At 54.5% G+C, this 18,718-nt stretch overlaps 1 long non-coding RNA gene across 1 annotated transcript; it reads right to left on the minus strand.

Annotated features, from left to right (window-relative positions):
- Positions 1–5,857: 5,857 nt before the first annotated feature.
- On the minus strand, positions 5,858–13,701 carry LOC144736779 (uncharacterized). The gene is made up of 3 exons (XR_013588822.1): positions 13,603–13,701; positions 11,519–11,591; positions 5,858–8,519 (listed from the first exon to the last, which is right to left on the minus strand). It is a non-coding gene; the product is annotated as an uncharacterized LOC144736779 (long non-coding RNA).
- Positions 13,702–18,718: the final 5,017 nt, after the last annotated feature.

Below are 18,718 nucleotides of genomic sequence, written 5' to 3' on the forward strand. Positions count from 1 at the left end.
CTGCAAGCGCGTCGTCGTCAAGCATCGCTGGCAACGCACGCAGGGCAGTGGTGTCGGACCACCCCGACATCTCCTGATGAGCGAGGAACCTTCGTTGGAAGGCTCCCCAGTCGCCCCCATCCGCCTTGAACGCCGACAGCGCGGGCAATCTTTGCTGGAGGACCCGATCGTCGTCGACGTCGGAGAGATTTTCCCGCGCTCCGCTGTAGTTGTGTAAAATGTCGGCTCAGTTGTCAGGCGCAAAATGGAGGGCTCCGGCGCGCGCTGATGACGTGGGCTGCGCTGCGCGGAGGTGTCCGGCCACGTGGCGTCCGTCTTTCCCGCCAATCGGTGGCGGCCCCCCAAAAACGGCGGCAACTTCCAGACTTTTGGCGCGAAGCGCCTTTTGGCGGGAATCCTCCACCGTCGCTTCCTCCACGACCCCCGCAGCCGTTTTTCCGCTCGCCGGAACGGAGATGTCGGCCAAGACAGCGGCGGCGGCGAGTAGCAACTCCGCCAACCGGGCGTGCGCGTCCTGGAGGCTGGTGTCGGAGGCAAGCGGAGCGTCGGCCATCACCGCGAAGTGCTGCATCGGCGGCAACTCCTCGTCCTCTACTCCCGAGGTCGGTGTCCCCGGTACGCCGTCGTCGTCCCGACCTCGCTCGTGGGTACGGGTAGTCTTCCTCGTGTCCATACTCCTTGAAGACAGGTTTACTTCTGACGCCAGTTGTAATGTAGTAACTCGGCGGGAGACGACTTCACGGGTAACACACTCTTTATTTTATCAAACTCGTTTACAGGTGACTAACACCTACTTTGTATCTCGGGTGACAAACACCCACTTAGCTATCTCGGGTGACAAACACCCACTTAGTATCTCGGGTGACAAACACCCACTTAGCTACTTGGCGACTAACGCCCACTGAGCTACTCGGATGACCAACGTCCACTTAGTATCTCGGGTGACAAACACCCACTTAGCTACTCGGCGACTAACGCCACTGAGCTACTCGGATGACCAACATCCACTTAGCTACTCGGCGACTAACGCCACTGAGCTACTCGGGACACTCCCTGCCCGGGGTATCCGTCTCGACTGTGGGTCCCCAGCCCGACCCACGGGGGCGTCGGACCCCGGGTCCCACAGCCTCGCCTCCGAGCCACACAGGGCCCCGGTCCCCACAAGGACGGCGGGACTAGGGGTCTCGGGGCACTAGGTCTTCAGCTCCGTCTTCGGGTCTTCAACTGGGTAACTCTTCCCGAGTGCTCTCGCGCGTCCCCCTTTATACCCCACCTGCGGACGTCGCTGCGAGCACCCACTTATTCGACCAATCGCCGGGCGCTGGCTACGATCCTCTTTTCCCACATCTCATCGTGCCTCACCACCCACGCCGCGCCGCCCCGTCATCTGTCACTCCCGGCGCGCGCGTCCACACCACGCCCACAACGCGTGCCCAACCCCGCACCCCGCGCCGCCCCGTGATCCATCACTGTCACAGTCGGCGCACGTCAATACCACCACTACAGAACCATCAGGTCTCCTTTTAATTAGGACATCCAAAAAGGGTAGCTTGCCATCTTTTTCGACTTCCATGGTGAATCTGATGGCTGGGTGTATGGAATTGATGTGGTCGAGGAATTGGTCTAGAGCAGGCCGGCCATGTGGCCAGATGACAAAAGTGTCATCTACGTACCTCTTCCATAAGGTCGGGCGTAGAGTGGCAGTCTGGATGGCGTTAGCCTCAAATATCTCCATGAAGACGTTGGCTACAACCGGAGATAGGGGGGGGCCCATTGGGGTGCCCTCAGTTTGTTTGTAGAAAGTTCCATTCCAGGTGAAGTATGTATTGGTTAAGCAGTGTCTCACCAGGGGGGGTACCTCAGTATTCAGTCCTTGATGAACCAAGTCTTCAATGATTGCGATGGTGTCAGGTACAGGAACTTTGGTGAATAAGGAAACCACATCAAAACTGACAAGCAGGTCGTCTGGGGACAGGGAAACGTCGTGAGAATTGTATTTTGTTTAGTTTTTATTATTTTATTATTTCCCTTCTACGTGACTTTACCGAAAGAACCAAGAAGATTTACTATGTTTTTTTTTATACCTGATGACGATTGCTTGTGTTGCAATCGAAACGTCCTATTCTATTATTTAATGTATTTCCTTTCTACGTTACTTTACCGAAAGAACCAAAAAGCAAAATTAAAATTCTCTGAAATAACTTGACCAACATGGTCGCTGTAGCGCCACCGTGTGGTCACATAGTGCAACTGCAGTGCCTCAGCGCGCTAATTGGAGCAGTGGAACTGTTCGGTGTCTTCACGGCTTCATTGCAGCCAACCCGCTTGGGACAAACGCCAGAACGCAGCAGCAGCAGCAGCGACTCACAACTAGGGGGTGACGCCTGACAGCGGAAACTGCTGGCGTGCTGTTGGCCTACACTGCACATGTCCACCAGATAGCAGACGTCACCACGCATTGAATACTTGTCCACCAGAGGGCACACGTAGCACGTCAAGCGGCCGATTTGCACTGCAATTCTTTATTTATTCACGGATTAAAAAAAAGAAGTGGTTGGGGCGCCTCCCTGCGTGGTGACGTCATCGAGCTCGGGTTGGATGGGGCGCCTCCCTGCGTGGTGACGTCATCGCGCTCGGGTTGGTTGGGGCGCCTCCCTGCGTGGTGACGTCTTCGAGCTCGGGTTGGTTGGGGCGCCCCCGTGCGTGCTGACGTCTTCGCGCTCAGGTAGATAGGCGCCCCCGTGCGTGGTGACGTCATCGCGCGGGGGGGGAGGGGCTGGTTACGTGGGCGGGGGGGGCTGGTAACGTGGGCGGGGGGGGGCTGGTCACGTGGGCGGGGGGGGCTGGTTGGGGCGCCCCCGTGCGTGATGACGTCATCGCGCACGGGTTGGTGGGGGCGCCTCCGTGCGTGGTGACGTCATCGCGCTCGGGTTGGTGGGCGCCCCCGTGTCGTGACGTCATCGCGCTCGGGTTGGTGGGCGCCCCCGTGTCGTGACGTCATCGCGCTCGGGTTGGCGGGCGCCCCCGTGCGTGGTGACGTCATCGCGCTCGGGTTGGCGGGCGCCCCCGTGCGAGGTGACGTCATCGCGCTCGGGTTAGCGGGCGCCCACGTGCGTGGTGACGTCATCGCGCTCGGGTTGGCGGGCGCCCACGTGCGTGGTGACGTCATTGCGCTCGTGGTGATGGGCGGTCCCCCACTTACGAACACCACCCCCCCCGCATACCCCCACTTACGAACACCCCCCCCCCGCATACCCCCACTTACGAACACCACCCCCCCCGCATACCCCCACTTACGAACACCACCCCCCTGCATACCCCCACTTACGAACACCACCCCCCCGCATACCCCCACTTACGAACACCCCCCCCCCCGCATTCCCCCACTTACGAACACCACCCCCCCGCATTCCCCCACTTACGAACACCACCCCCCCGCATACCCCCACTTACGAACACCACCCCCCCGCATACCCCCACTTACGAACACCACCCCCCCGCATACCCCCACTTACGAACACCACCCCCCCGCATTCCCCCACTTACGAACACCACCCCCCCGCATACCCCCACTTACGAACACCACCCCCCCGCATACCCCCACTTACGAACACCACCCCCCCCGCATACCCCCACTTACGAACACCCCCCCCCCGCATTCCCCCACTTACAACACCACCCCCCCCGCATTCCCCCACTTACGAACACCACCCCCCCGCATACCCCCACTTACGAACACCACCCCCCCGCATTCCCCTACTTACGAACACCCCCCCCCCGCATTCCCCCACTTACGAACACCACCCCCCCGCATTCCCCCACTTACGAACACCACCCCCCCGCATTCCCCCACTTACGAACACCACCCCCCCGCATACCCCCCCTTACGAACACCACTCCCCCGCATACCCCCACTTACGAACACCACCCCCCCCGCATACCCCCACTTACGAACACCACCCCCCCCCGCATACCCCCACTTACGAACACCACCCCCCCCCGCATACCCCCACTTACGAACACCCCCCCCCCCGCATACCCCCACTTACGAACACCTCCCCCCCGCATACCCCCACTTACGAACACCACCCCCCTGCATACCCCCACTTACGAACACCACCCCCCCGCATACCCCCACTTACGAACACCCCCCCCCCCCCGCATACCCCCACTTACGAATAATAACAGGGGAGTCAGTTGTGAGTGCGAAGGGACTGGTGATGCCAGGCTAGGTGTCTGTACCCCCCCCCACTCACCCCCCTCTCTCTCTGTGTCTCTCTCTGCTTGTTAAATCATCACCAGCGGTGCCAGGCTAGGTGTCTGTACCCCCCCCCACTCACCCCCCGGTGCCAGGCTAGGTGTCTGTACCTCCCCCCCCACTCACCCCCCTCTCTCTCTTTGTCTCTCTCTCTGCTTGTTAAATCATCACCACCACGGTGCCAGGCTAGGTGCCTGTACCTCCCCCCACTCACCCCCCCCCCCCCGGTGCCAGGCTAGGTGTCTGTACCCACCCCCACTCACCCCCCTCTCTCTGTGTCTCTCTCTGCTTGTTAAATCATCACCACCACGGTGCCAGGCTAGGTGTCTGTACCCCCCCCACTCACCCCCCGGTGCCAGGCTAGGTGTCTGTACCTCCCCCACTCACCCCCCCCCGATGCCAGGCTAGGTGTCTGTACCCCCCCCCACTCACCCCCCTCTCTCTCTGTGTCTCTCTGCTTGTTAAATCATCACCACCACGGTGCCAGGCTAGGTGTCTGTACCCCCCACTCACCCCCCGGTGCCAGGCTATACGGGCGATCTTTGTGTGTTGGGAGCAAGTTTGAGTGGCATGTAACCGTGGGAGTTGAACGGGCGCCTGCTGCTACTGACAATCGTTGACAACGGTTGGATAGACGCTGATAGACACACACACAGACAAGACCAGGTGGACAGACACAGACAAGAGGAACAGAGACTGAGAAAGATACACAGAGACTAAAAAACACAGGCAGAGAGACACACAGAGGCGAACAGAGACACAGACGGACAGAGATGTTGAATCGAACTCGCTGAACTCGCTCCATTGAAAGAGATTCCTCGATCTTTGCCCATCCCCAGAAGTCGTTCTAGTTTCTATTTATTTCATTGTGTGTGGTGTGTAGTGTAAGCCATGTGGGATATCGATGTACACGGACATGAACAACATCAGCAGACAAGACGTCTTTCATACTCTTTGGTTTCTTCGGTAAAGTCACGTAGGTAAAATAAATAAATGACGAAGTTTCGATCGCAACACGAGCGGTCGTCCTCAGGCGAAAACATCCAGACATTGTCGCGGCAGAAGTCACGTGAGCTACAGCTGAGCATTGTTGTCATGCGGTGGGCTCACGCGAAATTGATTTCTGCAACACGAAGGTACTTTGAAAACCCACTGGCGATGCTCTTTTATATAAGCGCACAACTTTATCTATCTGTATTCTTAGTTCTTTCTTAAAATTCTTAATTTTTATTTCATTTTTTACCTACGTGACTTTACAGAAAGAACTAAGAATATGAATCCTTGCAGTCACGAAAGCTTCAAATCTAGAATTAATCTGTGATGAATGCTGCACTTTCCGTCGTTTTCATGCAGGGGGCGCTATAACCCTACGCGCCTCCTGCATGAGCGACGGAGGCGCAGGGACAGACGTTCGACCACGTTGGAATCGATCTGCAGACGGCGGTCGTCTGGCACGGCCAGCTCTGTGTCGCCTCATCTCAATCCCGCGATCCCAACCAGGTGAAAGTCCGCATCGAACCGAATCCCCGGCAAGGCCATCTACTTAACGACGAGAGAAAATTCACACGAAATGTCGTTTTCAATTAAGTCTTCCAGATGTAAAATGATATAAGCTTTTATTGAAGAAACACAATTCAAAACATAATACAATTCAAAGTTGTTTCATTTTTAAACTTCAAAACGGAGCATTGGGAGTTGGCGTGGATGCGTCATTCGTGTGCAATTTTCTTCGTGACTTTCCTGGCCCAAGGCCGTAAATGGTTGAGGGGCACCGCAGGCAATTAGGCTTGCTTCACCCCATGGTTGTCAACATCCAGACGTTAATCAGCAAGGACCATTTCTTGTCCTAGTTCGCAAACATATAAGACATCAAGCAAAATTCTCATGAGTGTTGTTGTGGAGAATGCATCTACTAGATGTGCTCTGCCTTGTAACCAAATACAAATCTGTACCAAAAATGTATTTCAAATGTGCTCTTAAAATGACCTCCTTGCTATGAAGCAGATCAGCAGACACGACATGTTTCATTTATCGATCTCTCCACGAAACAAATGAATGTTTTACACAAACTATAACTAGCACAGACTTCTGGGAGCGCGTCATTGATTCAGTGCAAGCCACCTGTGGACCCTTATTGGTGCACAGCGTCTCAACAGCAGCTGGGCTTGCTTCAACCGATAGCTTCAAACATCCAGACGTTAATCAGTAAGGCGCATTTCTAGTCCTAGTTAGACGAAATGTGTCAACACGTAATACAAAATTATAATTCAAGTTGTTGAGAATGTATCTCCTCTACGTGTAACTTTTAAGTGGTTTGCCTTGTAACTGATGAATGATCCGAGTGTGCTCCCTATTTCAAAGACAATGAGTTGCTCCAGAGGGAGATGCTTCCTGAAAACACAAAAGTACCCTTTGACCTATATCACAAGAACAATGAGTCTCACCTGAGTGATCTGTACAGGTTACTTCCAAAACACACAGTGTCCTAACATGACTTATTCAATGTTTGACCCTTATAGACAAAATGGTACATGTACGCACACAATCAGACAAGTATTCATTCAAAATTAGTGACAGGCATATTAACAAAATTGAATTACTGCACTGAAATATACTGCATTAGGTTACATTGCATTAACAAGAAGCTAATTTAAAAAAATACGCACCGTCTGCTTAACAGTGTATGTACAACATACTAATGCACCATTCAAAACGAGTCGGCCATTGCATGCTGGTGTCTGGGTAAAAATTGATAAAAATTCTAAACATTACCTACAAACTCCACAACTGAGATGCCACATCAACCATTGCCCCCTACTGACAGGCTCTTGTCCACATGCAGGCCGGTGCAGGGCCACCACCTTGTGCCACACAGGGGCAGCTGCTACTTGGGGATGCTCTTCGAGTGTTTGAGACGAGAAACGATACAAAACTACGAATTGCCGAGGCAATTAAGCAAGCACAATATAAATGCAATTGATAACATTGAATGCTTGGGAGCTTATTGGCATTCGCTCCTGGTTAGAGGTCTACCCATCACACAGGTCCACAAAGATTGGCCGCTCTTACCCTGCAGGTTGAACCTAGGAACTGAGTGTTCAACTTCACATTCTTGTCATTAGAGGCCTGTGACAAAGGTGCATCTATTGGAGCGGCATCGTCTAAGGCAGTGGTTCTTAACCTTGTTGGAGGTACTGAACCCCACCAGTTTCATATGCGCATTCACAGAACCCTTCTTAATTGGAAAAATAAAATATTTTTTCAAATTCAAAACATAGGTACATGTTTTACTGGTGCACAATCATGAGTCAGGTGTGTGTCTTAACCTCCGCCGAACCCCTGAGACTGACTCACCGAACCCCTGGGGTTCGATCGAACCCAGGTTAAGAACCACTGGTCAAAGGCTTACGCATCTCCCGGGTCTCCATTTGACTTTGTATTGTCTCGGAGGAAGTCCACCCACACCTCCACTTCCACAAACTGCTGGGAGTCGCCTCGCTCTGCCTCACAGTCAGAATTCTCCTCCTGCTTCACGTTGCCTCCATCGATACGAAGGTCCCATTTGGGAGTTGAATCTTCATCTTCACATTTTACCTTCACTTCTTTGCTCTTCACCATCACGTCTTCACATTTCACATTCACCTCTTCATATTTCACCTCGTTACCTTTAAAAGTGTCCAAGCTGGGATTTTCTTCCGGTTCTTGTTTGATGAGCGATGGGCTCATTGCAGCACTTTGACTTTCACAAGCTGATTTCACACTCCACTCCTGGTGGATCTTCTGATGCTTGTGTGTTCTCTGGTGTCTTTGAAGATGTGGTGACCATGCAAACGCCTTCCCACACACACTGCACTTGAAGGGGTTTTCTCCCGTGTGTGTTCTCTGGTGTGCTACAAGAGCAGATGACTGTGCAAACGCCTTCCCACACACACTGCACTTGAAGGGTTTCTCTCCATTGTGTGTTCTCTGGTGTTTTATAAGAGCAGATGACTGTGCAAACGCCTTCCCACACACACTGCACTTGAAGGGTTTCTCTCCCGTGTGTGTTCTCTGGTATGTTACAAGAGCAGATGAATGTGCAAACGCCCTCCCACACACACTGCACTTGAAGGGTTTCTCTCCTGTGTGAGTTCTCTAGTGCCGTGTCAAATGTTCAGGACGATCCGTGCTGTATGCACACCGGTCGCATTGATGCCTTTTTGCACCAAGCTGCGCCGAGTGCCTTTGCTCCATGAGACCACTTCTGCAGAGGCAGCGACAGCTGCAGACAGAAAAAGAAGAATATCCACACCATCTACACGTCAGTATTGAGGCACAGAGGAATGCATATACACAGTCACACGTCACTTACACGTCTATAGTTATTCATATATTTATGATATATAAAAAAAAAAGTGTCCCAAATTCATCACACGGGCTGTTATGGCACACAATGAGAGGCCAAATGGTCATAAACATGCCTGGAAACCCTCGTATCTTCAAAATGAACGTTAACCCGAAACTCAGAGCACACAATTTCAGCTGTTTGGCTTCAAAATAAATGTTTATGAAAGCTAAATTCAGCTGACATAGCAAAGGGTGTTGAAAATAATACTATTTGTGTCATGCACAAATGCATAATTAATGTTCAATCGCAACTTAGAGGTGCGAAGCCAGGCACAGATGTCCTTGATTGCTGGGATGAGCAGTTCCGACTTCAGCTGCTGCACGTGTGTGCTGTGATCACTTCCTGACTCCATTCTTACAAAGAGTTCCAGAGGAAAACTAAAATAAACTACTGTTTTGATATAACCTCTGTGCTCAATAGAGTTAATAGACTTTACTGCAAATACAAACTTGACACTGTCACACACTCAGAGGTGGAGCCAGGATTTTCAGGTAGGGGGGGAAACCCCTCCAGCAATGAAAAATTACAGGAGTTGTTAGTGAGAAAGGAGTTGTTAGTGAGAAAGGACTTGTCCCTTGCTTTTCATTCGACGCGTGTGATCGTCATCGCGCTCGCTGAACGTGTTGATGCCTTCAGGAAAGAAAAATAAACTTTTGTATTTTGGGGGGGGGGGGGGGGGAAATGACCATGACGTATGTGGCGTCAACCCGCATCACACCTGAGCTAAGCGCTCTGCAATGCTTACCCCCCTACCACATGGCTCTTTGCGCGCCGTACTTCTACAGCTGTTCACAGCGTGCCGGGAGATTTTAGGTGGCGCTTCGCTCCTGGCCGATTAAGTCATTGGCTTCTCGGAGTTTCAATCCTAATCCGTGTGAAGAACGGGTACAACTGCCATCTTAAATATAAAGCAGAACTTACACCTGTTTGTTTGTGTGCAGCAGCAAAAACTCTCCAACGCTGAGCTCTGGCGTCATGAAATTTTCACAGCTTATGCTGTCTGGAATTTCTAAGCGAACGCCGCGTCATTCCCTTCCCGAGTGGCCAAAATCGACCTGACGTAGCAGTGGGTTCAGGTTGAATTTCCTTGAGTGAAAACATCCGATTTAGGTAAATTGAAGTGTTTCGGCTTCCTTCTTGCAAGCATCAATTTTTTCAGGGTTTTTCATTGAATTATGAGGGAATATTAAATTAATCCAAGACAAGAATCCAAGTCCCGGGCAAAGCCGGGTAGTGAAGCTAGTTACTAATAAACCCCAATGATCCTATCGAAATTAGGGATTTCTATCGGATCGTTGGGGGGGCACGTGCCACCCCACCCCCACTGGCTCCACCACTGTCACACACTGGCAGCATGGTTCACAGGTGGTGGTGTGTCCAGACCCACGCCTGGCCACCTTCACCTGCTCAGTATTAATGCTTCCTCACTCCACCAAGTAATTCATTGAGGATCAACCAACACCGCCGAGGCTGCGTGTCTCTCTGTGGTGAGATGTTAACTACCTGTCCTGGCATACAGGAAGTCGTGGGTTCGATCCCGACCCTGACGCCTGCTGTATATTTGTAGTTTACGTGTCTCTCTCTCTCTCTCCCCGTGGTCGCGTGGATTTCCTTCCCGATCCTCGGGTTACCCCTCCACATGTAGAGAGTGAACACCGCCACGCGTCTAGAGTGAACACCGCCACACGTCTAGAGTGAACACCGCCACGCGTCCAGAGTGAACACCGCCACGCGTCTAGAGTGAACACCTCCACGCGTCTAGAGTGAACACCTCCACGTGTCCAGAGTGAACACCTCCACGCATCTATAGTGAACACCTCCACGTGTCCAGAGTGAACACCTCCACGCGTCTATAGTGAACACCGCCACGCGTCTATAGTGAACACCTCCACGCGTCTATAGTGAACACCGCCACGTGTCCAGAGTGAACACCTCCACGCATCTATAGTGAACACCTCCACGTGTCCAGAGTGAACACCTCCACGCGTCTAGAGTGAACACTGCCACGTGTCTATAGTGAACACCGCCACGCGTTCTAGAGTGAACACTGCCACGTGTCTATAGTGAACACTGCCACACGTCTAGAGCGAACACCGCCACGCGTCCAGAGTGAACACCACCACGCATCTAGAGTGAACACCACCACGCGTCTAGAGCGAACACCGCCGTGTCTAGAGCGAACACCGCCACGCGTCTAGAGTGAACACCGCCACGTATCTAGAGTGAACACCACCACGCGTCTAGAGCGAACACCGCCACGTGTCTAGAGTGAACACCACCACGCGTCTAGAGTGAACACCGCCACGCGTCTAGAGTGAACACCACCACGCGTCTAGAGCGAACACCGCCACGTGTCTAGAGTGAACACCACCACGCGTCTAGAGTGAACACCGCCACGCGTCTAGAGCGAACACCGCCACGTATCTAGAGTGAACACCACCTCGCGTCTAGAGCGAACACCGCCACGTGTCTAGAGTGAACACCACCACGCGTCTAGAGTGAACACCGCCACGCGTCTAGAGCGAACACCGCCACGCGTCTAGAGCGAACACCGCCACGTGTCTAGAGTGAACACCACCACGCATCTAGAGTGAACACCACCACGCGTCTAGAGCGAACACCGCCGTGTCTAGAGCGAACACCGCCACGCGTCTAGAGTGAACACCGCCACGTATCTAGAGTGAACACCACCACGCGTCTAGAGCGAACACCGCCACGTGTCTAGAGTGAACACCACCACGCGTCTAGAGTGAACACCACCACGTGTCTAGAGTGAACACCGCCATGTGTCTAGAGCGAACACCGCCACGCGTCTAGAGCGAACACCGCCACGCGTCTAGAGTGAACACCGCCACGCTGTTGACGAGCCTCACCTTGTTGTTATTGTTGTTGTGGGCAGGTCGCTTCTGAACACAAGAGCGGTACAGCAGCTCAAGCGGGCGTGGCCTGGTAAGAAATGAAAAAAAACTGTGAATATTTAAAACAAAACAAGTTACAAAGTAGCGAGCCAGGTGAAGGGAAATTAAAACTTAAGCAAGATACTCTTTCGGTAAAGTCACGTAGGTAAAACATTAAAATTAATGAAAGTAAAATAAAATAAAATATTTTATTTTATTTTATATTATTTTACTTTCATTAATTTTAATGTTTTACCTACGTGACTTTACCGAAACAACCTAAGAATATGAATCATTGCAGTCACGAAAGCTTCAAATCTAGAAGAAACTCTTTGGTTCTTTCGGTAAAGTCACGTAGAATAAATAAATAAAATAATAGCATACGACATTTCGATTGCAACACAAGCAATCATCATCAGGTACAAATGAAAGAGAAAAAAAACCTAGTAAACTTAGAAATGTAGTGCAATACAACACAGAGAGTCGGCTAACATAACAGTCAACAGCCCACCTGGTTGATAACGTTCTTCCAAAGATTGCTCAATTTGAGAGAGAGACACGGAGACACATAGACAGACACATAAGCAGAGAGAGAGAGAGAGATGACACATAGACACACAGAGAGAGATGACAGAGAGACACACAGAGACACACAGAGACACACAGAGACACACACAGAAACAACGCCTCTGTGTCGAGGCCTTAAATAGAGAGAGAGGGGGGCAGAGAGAGAGAGGGGGGTAGAGAAAGGGGCAGAGAGATGGGTGGTGGTGGGAATCCGGTTTCAAGTACCACCATCCCTCTCAAAAGAATTCTCTCATCAAAACGCTATACCGCAGAGCCAATGGCATTTCTGACCAACACCACTTGGCCGGTGAATTAAGTCATGTACATCGGGCCCTCAGGATGAACGGATACTCTGACCGCACTATCCGCCAAGCTGTTTCTCCCACCATACAGAAACAGCCACATGAAACTCCAACCAAAACTATCACGTTGCCATACATAGCAGGCGTGACCAAAAAGATCTCCAAAATTCTAAACAAACATAAGATCCAAGTCCGATTCAGTACAGTGCATAATATCCGTTATTTGATTCCATCTGTGAAGGATGTCGTTCCTGACTTACAGTATCCTGGAGTCTACAAATTGAGTTGCATTTGTGGTGATTGCTACATTGGAGAAACGAAACGTCATGTTGCTGATCGTGTCCGCGAGCACAAGTCAGATCTGAAACACGGCAGAACTGATTCTTCGGCCGTTGCCGATCATTGCTACAACTCGGTGGGCTCTCATGAAATTGTCTTTTCCGAGACCAAGGTTCTCTGCAAGCCTCCTGGCTACCATCAAAGGTTTGTGCACGAAGCCATACAAATATACAAACACAGACATAATTTCAACCGTGATGATGGGTACAAACTTAGTAATCATTGGAAAGATGTTATCAACCACGCAAAAAAGATTTAACTACACTTATTTGCCAATCTTATTTGACAGACAACTATTACAGTTTTACCATGTTTAGTGGTGGTATCCCTGCCACAGGTTGAGTCACAAACCGCACCTCTCCACAACAAAGGCTCAGCCTTTGTTATGCAGTCTATTCTTAGTCTTAAGCCTCACCTTACCATATTAATAATGCGCCCCTTGCACCACGATCTTCTCCAACCATTATATAAACGGAGTGGTAGCTACTGCAATCTCTCATTTACTTGATACAGCTGTCGTGGCTGTGACGGTACCACCTGAAGACGGAAGCTTGTGTTGCCTCCGAAACGTCGTGATTTTTTATTTTATTTTACTTTTTTACGTGACTTTACCGAAAAAACCTAATAATAAGCGAGAGAATTGAAGCAAACGCGACCAGGCGAGGGCAGGAGGCAAGGCCCCGCGTTGTAAAGTTCCAAAGTGGACATCGCTTCCATGCTCGCTGCTACTCAATTGACATCCCTACGAGAGAGAGAGCGAGGCGCTACCTCGGTAAACAACAACCACCACAACCACCACAACAACAACCACCACAACAACCACAATCACCACAACCGCGATGAGAATCTCACCTCGGATTTCAGTGCACGGGCCGAGCGGAAACTTCCCGGTCCCTCGTGACGTCACGCGGCAGCAGGTGACATGACGTCACTTGCGGTGTACGATGACACTCCCCTCCCCACAATGAGCGGCTCGAAACTCGCGACGACTTCACGAATAAATTATGTTAATGAGCCGCCAGTCACCGGGCGTGGCTTTGCCCAAATAAGGATTGGCACTGGGACAGGTATCGGCAGCGGCTGAGTGGATGTGACGTCACGCTCAAGAGCGCGGTGGTCGGGGGTGAGTGACATGACGTCACTAACGAGGCACCTCCCCCTGGCGTTTGACGCCGATGAGGTCACGCTGAGCGGTGACGTCAGAAGCCATACAAATATACAAACACAGACATACATTCAACCGTGATGATGGGTACAAACTTAGTAATCATTGGAAAGATGTTATCAACCACGCAAAAAAGACTTAATCACAAATTTTTTGGACCATCTTATCTGACAGGCACTATTTTACTGTACTTTACCGAGTGTTAACATCCCCAGTTATTTTAACAGTACTCTCTTCATTGTTCAGCCAGCATTGGTATAAACATGGGCATTTTCGTTCTTTTGTCTATCATGTGTATTAGAGCTTCCCTCCTCCTCTCTGCCCATTGTGTTGGCGGGTGCAGTGGCTGGCCGCTAGCGCACAATCGCTCCATTGTGTTGGCGTGTGCAGTAATTGGCCGCTTGCGCACAAGCGCTTCCACGTCCATCGCCCACCCTTTTGGCCTCGCCCCCCCCTCCCTCCCGATACGTTCCTTTCATTGGCTACCATAGTCTGATGAGCTCCACCCTCCCTCTCCCTCCCCCTTCAACTCGCTTTTAAGGGATTACATCTTGAATCATGGCCTCACTTGATGCAGCTAATCTGGCTGTGACGGTCCCACCTGATGACGGAGACTTGTGTTGCCTCCGAAACGTCGTGATTTTTTATTTTATTTTATTTTCATTCATTTTGATGTTTTACCTACGTGACTTTACCGGAAAAAACCTAAGAAGAAATTTAACATGGTTGCTGCAGCGCCACCGTGTGGACACATAGTGCAACTGCAGCGCCTCAGCGCGCTAATTGTAGCAGTGGAACTGTTCGGTGTCTTCACGGCTTCATTGCAGCCAACCCGCTTGGGACAAACGCCAGAACGCCGCAGCAGCAGCAGCGTGGGGGGGCTGGTCACGTGGGTGGGGGAGGGGTGGGGCTGGTCACGTGGGCTGGGGGAGGGGCGGGGCTGGTCACGTGGGCTGGGGGAGGGGAGGGGCTGGTGACGTGGGCATGGGCTGGTCACGTGGGCGGGGGGGGGGCTGGTCACGTGGGCGGGGGGGGGGCTGGTCACGTGGGCGGGGGAGGGGCTGGTCACATGGGCGGGGGGGGGAGTGGCTGGTCACGTGGGCGGGGGGAGGGGCTGGTCACGTGGGTGGGGGGGGAGGGGCTGGTCAAGTGGGCGGGGGAGGGAGTGGCTGGTCACGTGGGTGGGGGGGGAGTGGCTGGTCATGTGGGCGGGGGGAGGGGCTGGTCACGTGGGTGGGCGGGAGGGGCTGGTCACGTGGGCGGGGGAGGGGAGGGGCTGGTCACGTGGGAGGGGGGAGGGGCTGGTCACGTGGGCGGGGGAGGGGAGGGGCTGGTCACGTGGGCGGGGGGGGGGGAGGGGCTGGTCACGTGGGTGGGGGGTGGAGGGGCTGGTCACGTGGGTGGGGGGGGAGGGGCTGGTCACGTGGGCGGGGGAGGGGAGGGGCTGGTCACGTGGGCGGGGGGGGGGAGGGGCTGGTCACGTGGGCGGGGGAGGGGCTGGTCACGTGGCGGGGAGGGGAGGGGCTGGTCACGTGGGCGGGGGAGGGGCTGGTCACGTGGGCGGGGGGGGGAGGGGGCTGGTCACGTGGGCGGGGGAGGGGAGGGCTGGTCACGTGGGCGGGGGAGGGGAGGGGCTGGTCACGTGGGCGGGGGAGGGGAGGGGCTGGTCACGTGGGCGGGGGGAGGGGAGGGGCTGGTCACGTGGGCGGGGGAGGGGAGGGGCTGGTCACGTGGGCGGGGGAGGGGAGGGGCTGGTCACGTGGGCGGGGGGGGGGGAGTGGCTGGTCACGTGGCGGGGGGGGAGGGGCTGGTCACGTGGGCGGGGGGGGGCTGGTCACGTGGGCGGGGGAGGGGAGGGGCTGGTCACGTGGGCGGGGGGAGGGGCTGGTCACGTGGGTGGGGGGGGGAGGGGCTGGTCACGTGGGCGGGGGAGGAGAGGGGCTGGTCACGTGGGCGGGGGAGGGAAGGGGCTGGTCACGTGGGCGGGGGAGGGGAGGGGCTGGTCACGTGGGCGGGGGGGAGGGGCTGGTCACGTGGGCGGTGGTTGGAGGGGCTGGTCACGTGGGCGGGGGAGGGGAGGGGCTGGTCACTTGGGCGGGGGGGGGGAGTGGCTGGTCACGTGGGCAGGGGAGGGGAGGGGCTGGTCACGTGGGCGGGCGAGGGGCTGGTCACGTGGGCGGGGGGGAGGAGCTGGTCACGTGGGCGGGGGAGGGGCTGATCACGTGGGCGGAGGGGGGAGGGCTGGTCACGTGGGCGGGGGAGGGGAGGGGCTGGTCACGTGGGCGGGGGAGGAGAGGGGCTGGTCACGTGGGCGGGGGAGGGGCGGGGCTGGTCACGTGGGTGGGTGGGGGGAGGGGCTGGTCACGTGGGTGGGTGGGGGGGGGGCTGGTCACGTGGGCGGGGGGGGGAGGGGCTGGTCACGTGGGCGGGCGGGGGGGCTGGTCACGTGAGCGGGGGAGGGGAGGGGCTGGTCACGTGGGCGGGGGGGGGGCTGGTCACGTGGGCGGGGGAGGGGAGGGGCTGGTCACGTGGGCGGGGGGAGGGGCTGATCACGTGGGCGGGGGGGGGGAGGGCTGGTCACGTGGGCGGGGGAGGGGAGGGGCTGGTCACGTGGGCGGGGGAGGGGAGGGGCTGGTCACGTGGGCGGGGGAGGGGAGGGGCTGGTCACGTGGGCGGGGGAGGGTCACGTGGGCGGGGGGGGAGGACCTGGTCACGTGGGAGCGGGGAGGGGAGGGGCTGGTCACATGGGCGGGGGAGGGGAGGGGCTGGTCACGTGGGTGGGGGGGGGAGGAGCTGGTCACGTGGGCGGGGGAGGGGAGGGGCTGGTCACGTGGGCGGGGGAGGGGAGGGGCTGGTCACGTGGGCGGGGGAGGGGCTGGTCACGTGGGTGGGGGAGGGGAGGGGCTGGTCACGTGGGCGGGGGAGGGGAGGGGCTGGTCACGTGGGCAGGGGGGAGCTGGTCACGTGGGCAGTGGGTGGAGGGGCTGGTCACGTGGGTTGGGGGGTGCTGGTTGGGGCGCCCCCGTGCGTGGTGACGTCATCGCGCTCGGGTTGATTGAACCCGAGCGCGATGACAAGAATCTGATCTGTCCAGGTTACTTGCAAAACACACACCGTGTCCTCACACGACTCATTCAATGTTTGACCCTTGTAGACAAAATGTTACACGTACGCACACAATCAGACAAGTATTCATTCTAACTTATTGACAATCATTTTTACAAAGTTAAATTACTGCACTGAAATATGCTGCATCAGGTGACATCGTATTAACAAGATAAACAAAAAACACTGTCTGCTTAACAGTGTATGTACAACATACTATTGCTCCATTCAAAACAAGTAGGCCATTGCATGTTTAATGTAGCAAATTCTAAAAACATTATCTACAAACTCCACAACTAAGATGCCACATCAACCATCGCCCCCTACTGACAGGCTCTTGTCCACACGCAGGCCCGTGCAGGGCCACCACCTTGTGCCACACAGGGGCAGCTGCTACTTGGGGATGCTCTTCGAGTGTTTGAGACGAGAAACGATACAAAACTCAGTGTTGCTGGGGCAATTAAGCGAGCACCATATAAATGCAATTATGATAACATAGTGAATGCTTGGGAGCTTATTGGATCTCGCTCCTGGTTAGAGATCTACGCAACCCACAGGTCCACAAAGACTGGCCGCTCTTACCCTGCAGGTTGAACCTAGGAACTGAGTGTTCAACTTCACATTCTTGTCATTAAAGGCCTGTGACAAGGGTGCATCTATTGGAGCGACATCGTCTCAAGCTTACGCATCTACAGGGTCTCCATTTCACTTTCTATTGTCTCGGGGGAAGTCCACCCACACCTCCACCTCCACACTGCTGAGAGTTGCCTCGCTCTGCCACAGTCAGAATTCTCACGACGTTTCGGCTACAACGCAAGCAGCCGTCCTCAGGTGAAGAATGAGACGCCGCCAAGCTTGGAGCGTATTTTGAAGCTGGAGCGTACATTTAAGGCCTAAAGGTTCAACCTCCATTTATCCAACGTTCCTCATCTTTGGACACCCAAAGGGCGACAGATCCCAACATCTTCAGGGGCTGGTCACTGTACTGGGTGGGCTACGCTAAGCGCACCATATACAGGGCAAGGAGGGTGGTCGTGGAGGGGAAACGTCCGGCCAGCAGCCTGGGCATCTTCCACACTCTGGTCAGTGCCAGGGTGTGTGGACTGAAATTCCAGCATGAAAAAATTGGAGAAGCTCCGCATCAAGCGGATTTCACAAGTAGTACTAGTCGCATTCCTGCATTTCCCATACATATGCTAAATTCCTCGCGAGTGGTGAGGGCGAGTGGTGAGGGCGAGTGGTGAGGGCGAGTGGTGAGGGATAGGGGTGAGGATGAGCGTGAGTGGTGAGGGAGATGGGTGAGTGGTGAGAGTGAGTGGTGAGGGAGAGGGGTGAGGATGAGCGTGGGTGGTGAGCGGTGAGGGGTGAGGGCGAGTGGTGAGGGAGATGGGTGAGTGGTGAGAGTGAGTGGTGAGGGAGAGGGGTAAGGGAGAGGGGTGAGGGAGAGTGGTGAGGGAGAGTGGTGAGGGAGATGGGTGAGTGGTGAGGGAGAGTGGTGAGGGAGAGGGGTGGGGGAGTGAAGAGGACGTGAAACTTTGATGAATTTACCTCAGCGTCGCGTGTTAATGCGTGCGCATATTTTTAACGCGAATTAAAAATGGCGTCCACCCTGCAGCGACGGCGTTGCTGCCCGTTGCCAGGGGCAACCGCCCTGGTCGGCGTCTCGCGCATGCGCAATGGCGTGCTTCGTCACGTGCC

Source organism: Lampetra planeri, chromosome 63 (assembly GCF_965212315.1).
Source record: "Lampetra planeri chromosome 63, kcLamPlan1.2.h2, whole genome shotgun sequence".
Taxonomy (NCBI): Eukaryota; Metazoa; Chordata; class Hyperoartia; order Petromyzontiformes; family Petromyzontidae; genus Lampetra; species Lampetra planeri.